We start from the raw sequence: 6,000 nt of genomic DNA, 5'->3' as shown, positions 1-6,000 counted from the left end.
ATTACGCCAAAATTCCTCCGCTCTAGATTTCTCGATTTTTGTTTTAATGAACTCATGATATATTCTTTTAACTGTCAACTGTCTAACTGAAATCATATCCTCAATCAATTTTATATCATTATATACAAACGCTGTGGATCTAAATTTCATATACTCTCTATGTTCTACATTCATATCTGCAAGTACTAACCTATTCCCGAGTGCTTGAATCGCTCTTCTAATACGTGCATATTGACTATACCACCTTCCATCCTTAAATAATATTTTCGCACTTAACTTAAAGGTAATACAAAGTTTTGGTATGGGGTCATGAATTTGGTTCAAATGAACATATTGGAAGCATATGCGATCCTACAATATTCAGTGATCGTTGTCGCGGTTGAAATCGAGTCTAAAGTTATGAAATTGTAAATAAAACTCTTTATGTTATATAGCTCCCTCTCAAGGTCAAGATATTAATTAAGCTATAAAACAATTTTTCTTGACTATAATCGACCGATTAGCTATTCCCGTTTAGAAATTATGTATCACAACTACATATTCTGAGATTTTCATGGTCACAGCTACCATTGTACGGCCATAGGCGCTATTTAAAATTTTACAGAATTTACCGGGAGCACCGGTAAATTTTTATATTCAATTTTTCTCGAAAGCAGAAGTGTTTTAGGGGCTAAATTTTCTAGTGCTTGAAATACTCCACAGGGGCATCCAAATATATCAAAATTGTAAAGAATCACTATCCACCCCATTTTCAAAATTTCCCAAAACTTTGTATTACCTTTAACTGGTAAAAAACCTTTACCATCCATTAAATCCCCAACAAACAAAATTTCAGAATTTATCCAATTCTTATTTTAAAAGAAAAACATTTTCCTTTTATACGTTACATTTGTATTCAGCCAAATCATTTCTCTACGATAGTTGCCAAAAGTACATGATCGATACAAGAAAAAGGTCATAATTAAATTATAGTAGAAATGAGGCATCTTGTTCTCCAGAAAACTTGCTTTTTTGTATTAGATTTACAATTCATTATAACCTTTATACCACCAATTTGCTAAAACCAATAGTCAAACATACATTTGCAACCCGCATTTAATTCATCGCTTAGATATTTACAAAACCAATTTATATTTAACGATGCAACCTTTGTTTGAACATCTAACATATCTAAACCACCTTCTTGAATACTATTTAATACATTTGCCCTTTTAACCTTTGCAGGTCTCCCTTTCCATAGGAAATCAAAAAATAACTTTTCGAGTTCCTTAATTATCTCTTTAGGACAAGACAAAACTTGTGATGTATAAATGATTTTCGACATTATCAATGATTTTAATATCATTATTTCCCCTTTAAGCGTGAGATTTCTCTGTTTCCAAAGATTTAACAGCTGTTTTATTTTTAATATCCTCTCTTCAGACCAGTTCATTTCTAAGCCAATATCTTTATTTTTACAAAAATAAGTACCAAGTGACTTACACTAAACATCTTCCCATGACATATTTCCAATAGTATTTGTTGGATTGTTGGTTCCCAACCAGAGGGCTTTTGTCTTGTTTTCATTTAATGAATTCCAGAATACTTTTCAAATGTTTTTATAATCTTTATAGCTGTATTACCTGACATAACTGTACGAACAAATAATGTCATGTCATCTGCTAATTGTACTATTTTAAATGTTTTCTCATTACAACCAACACTCAAGCCTCCGACATTGTTATTTTGTCTAATCTCATTTGCAAGAGCTTCAATGCTAAGGATAAATGATAATGCAGATAGGGGACACCCCTGTCTTATACCTCTAGATGGTTTAATATCTTTTGTCAACCAACCATTCATTAGGATATTTAGATGAGGATCAAAATACATCACCGAGACCCACTTCCTGAAGTTTTCATTAAAACCATAGCTCTTCAAACATGTATCAACAAATTGCCATTCTATCGTATCAAAAGCCTTTTTTTAAATCGGCAAATATGATTGCACCATCATTCTTTTTTCTTTCTTTTTTAATGTTTTTATTAAGAAATCAAATCATAACATATACAAACTTTCCAAAAAAATACAAATGCTGTGTGCACCATCATTCTTATTAAATGCACTATAATCTATCATATCTTGAATTAATCTGGCATTATAAATGCCACTCCTGCCGTTAAGATACCCTACTTGGTCTTCACTGATTAAGTGTTAACACTTTTTGGAGCCTGTTTGCCAACACAGTTGCAAGTATTTTATAATCGGTATTGAGTAATGTAATGGGCCGCCAATTTCCTAATTCCATCGCATCACCACCTTTGAATAGCAGAGTAATGACTCCTTTCCTTTGCAAATAGCTAAGCTGACTCTTTTTATAACTTTCGTTAAAACTGTCTAAAACAAGATCTTGTATTTCAACCCAGAATTCCTTTTAAAAAATTACACCGTAAGGCAATCTATACCAGGAGCTTTATTAATATTCATCCCTTTTAGAGCATTTGTTGCATCTTGAATTGAAATTAATCCCTCACGTTCTTCGGCTTCACTACCAGATAAAGTAGGATTATTTATTTTCTTAAGATATGTTTCGATTACTGCCGGATCCGGGCGTCTTGTTGTGTCTAAGCAAGAATAAAAAATTTCTACAAATTTTATAATTTTACGGCTTCTAATTTTCTGCCTATTCTAATTCCAGATATATACTTTCTCGCACCATTTCTATGTTCTAAATTTGAAAAATATGAAGAATTGTTTTCATTTTTTTCAAAATGAATAACTCTAGACCTAACCTTTGCACCATGGCATTCCTTTTTGTAGTACCTAGTAATCTTTCTCTGAACATTTGCCATCTGCTCTTCAAGCTCATCATCGCCTGCACATATTCGTTCGTGTAGTTCATTCAGTTTTTTTTCTCAGGAGTTTAGCTTCCTTTTCAGCTTTTCTGAGCTTCTTAGCAAAAGAGACGAATAACGTCTTTAATACCATCTTTATAAACATCACTTTTCAGGAGCGAATTATTCATTTTCCAATACGAGGAACTACGAAAAGTATTACATGATAAAGTTATTGTCATAGTAACATCACAGTGGTCTGGACACATGGAGACTGGTTTAATTGACACATTATTGATATAGTCAACATAGTCAACTTGCACAAGCCAGTAATCTATTCTCGATGACATATTCAAATACTTACTTCTATATGTATATTGTTTCTTAGTTTTGTTTAATATCTTTCTCCATACATCGATCATCTTAAACTTTATAAATCTTATTTCCCATCACGTCAAGACATGGATTGTTAACACAATTAAAAGCACCCCCTGCGATTAAAACATGTGAGCATGTAGGCCTACTATCATACTGAATCAAAATCTTTTCCATTTTTAAGAAAACTGATTCTTTATTTTTCTTCTCTGTAGGAGCGTATATATTTATCAGAGTTACCTTTTTGTTATCTATTTCAGTATATCCTTCCATCATCCGATGAGTAAATCAAAGTAACTGGTATTTGAGCATTCTTTTTCACAAGAATTGAAACACCTCTGCTGTGATTACTTCCAAATGAATGGAAGGTAATACCATTCCATTCCCTTTTTACAGTATCATCTAGATCTTTAGTGAAAACAAATTTCTGTAAGAATATTACATCTGTACCTTGTATCTCTAAATATTTAAATACCAATTCCCTCTTTATTTTATTCCTTATCCCTCGTACATTGAGCGACAAAAGTGAGATACCCTTTACATCATTCATTTTTTGTTCGATCCCTTCCTTCGCCTTTTCCTGGTTTTTCTTGTACTCCTCTCCCTATGACTACTCCTTGAATCACGTGACCCCCTTGAATCACGTGACTGTTCGGATTCTGATTCGTGAGATTCATGTGAGCAGGCGCGTACGCAGGATTTTTTCAAGGGGGGGGGGGGGTTAAAAAATTTTAATCGGGCCGAAAATTTCGCAACGACTCAGCCAGTAGCTGAATAAGCGGGGGGGGGGGGGGGGGTAAGAGGACATTTTTTTTGGGGGGGGTCCCCAAAAAATCGCAACGACTTAGCGAGCCGCTGAATAAGCGGGGGGAGGGGGGGAGGGGTAAGAGGACACTTTTTTTTTTTTGGTCTCGAAATTTAAACATTTGATATTTTGATCCGTTGGGGGGGTAAGGTCAAGAGGACCCTTTTTTATGGTCTCGAAATTTAAAAAATTGACATTTTGTTTCGTTGGGGGGGGGGGGGTAAGGTCAACTGTTTTAGGTCAGCCATTGGTATAAAAAAAAATATAATTAAAAAAAAAAAAAAAAAAAGGGGGGGGTTTCCTCCAAAATACACACATAAAAAATACCAAAGGGGGGTATGTTATCTACATATTCACATCGTAAATGTATTTTGTGCTGACAAACAGTATTATATACCTTTTTTGTTTGTTCTTTATTTTAGGTACTTCGTACCTGAAGATAACACGTCGTCAAAGCCCTTCTATGGGCTCTGGTTACAGACGTTGCTCCATGATTTTTGTAAGCATACACACAGAATTAATATTAACATAATATATTTATTATTATATATGGTATAATTTCAATTAATACAATATAACATAATATACCATCATTAGGTACCAAAGCTCCATAATATAATGAAATAAAAAGGGATTTAGTGACATATCCGGTGTAGGAATTAGGAGGGCGCCATTCCCGTGACACTGGTATGATTTAATACACGAAACTTCCTCAGCACGGTCGGCCTAGCTACATTCGCCCCGACCTATCTAGGTTTGAGACTATCGATGATTCGGAAATGACGATAAGCTGCATTTCGATATTTTAAATACATGTACTTTTAATTTCAAGTGTAAATTTCACCTTATAGGCTATACTAGGGAACTAACCCAACATGGAGAGTTGGTATATTAAATCACTACATTGGTGGTTTATGTTCTAAGCCTATAGGAATGACAATATTAAGTAGTAAAAGGGGTTAACAAAGACAAAAATTAGAAAACCATCGCAGTGAAGTTCGATGACATATTGTGTGATATACATGCAAAATTATCTCATTTGTTTTATAACAAAGAGAATGGGCTAGTAATTGCAATAATGGGGAGAAAACAAATCCGCAGAGGATATTTTCAAATTGAGGTAAATTATCTACATTCTAGTGGGAAAACGTCTGGTTGATCTTCAACGTACAAAAGGGAGCTATATATTTAAGGGGAAATGTATAAAGTTCATGGGATGGTTGTCTTTGTTTGACATCACTCGTAACTTTTAATTGCTCATTAAATCGCCCTAATATTTAGTTATCTTAAGTTTAAAATATCAATAAATTTCACATCTCTTGTCCAATTAACTATAATTGTTCTCAAATCAATGCAAGTATTTGTCAAAATCTTCATTTATTTTTTGAAAATAATGAATATGAATTAATATAAAAAATAACATTTTACAGGGGTTCTCGTCAAATTAGATTGGCAGGCTAGAGGCAACTGCCCCCCCCCCCCCCCCAAGAAAAAAAATATAATCCTGGATCCGTAACTATTCGATACTTTATGACGTCCAAGGAAATAAATTTGCATCCTTTGCATCCATTTTACAGATGACTCGGACTGAGTGCCTTCTTCCAAGAACAGAGGAATATCCCGTCATAAGCTAGAGACCGGCCCATGGCAGGACATGCCCATTTAATGCAGGAAAAATTGGGCACAGGGACTATTCACGGTTCTAGATTTTATTGTGGGAAGGAGGGGGATCGGATCTTGCGGGCTCTTCCATTCGTTTTCTACGTATATGCCTCGCTTAATTTCATTCATGATCCCTTTTTTGGGGGGGTGGGGGGGGCTTGAAGATTATTATTATGATTTTATTTTTATTATTGTTGTTATTATTATTACTATTTTTTATAGGGGGAGGGCTTATCCACCCAACCCCCTTTAGAACTGTTACTAATTGGGACTTAACTTTTACCCTAACACTTTCCCCGAATGCAATTAAATTTAAAGTCAATATATCCGACTTCACGTCATCAT

The sequence above is a fragment of the Strongylocentrotus purpuratus genome, unplaced genomic scaffold (genome assembly GCF_000002235.5).
Source record: "Strongylocentrotus purpuratus isolate Spur 01 unplaced genomic scaffold, Spur_5.0 spur5_scaffold_10, whole genome shotgun sequence".
NCBI classification, from domain to species: domain Eukaryota; kingdom Metazoa; phylum Echinodermata; class Echinoidea; order Camarodonta; family Strongylocentrotidae; genus Strongylocentrotus; species Strongylocentrotus purpuratus.
The sequence above is the reverse complement of the archived record's forward strand: the minus strand, read 5'-3'. Positions refer to the sequence as shown.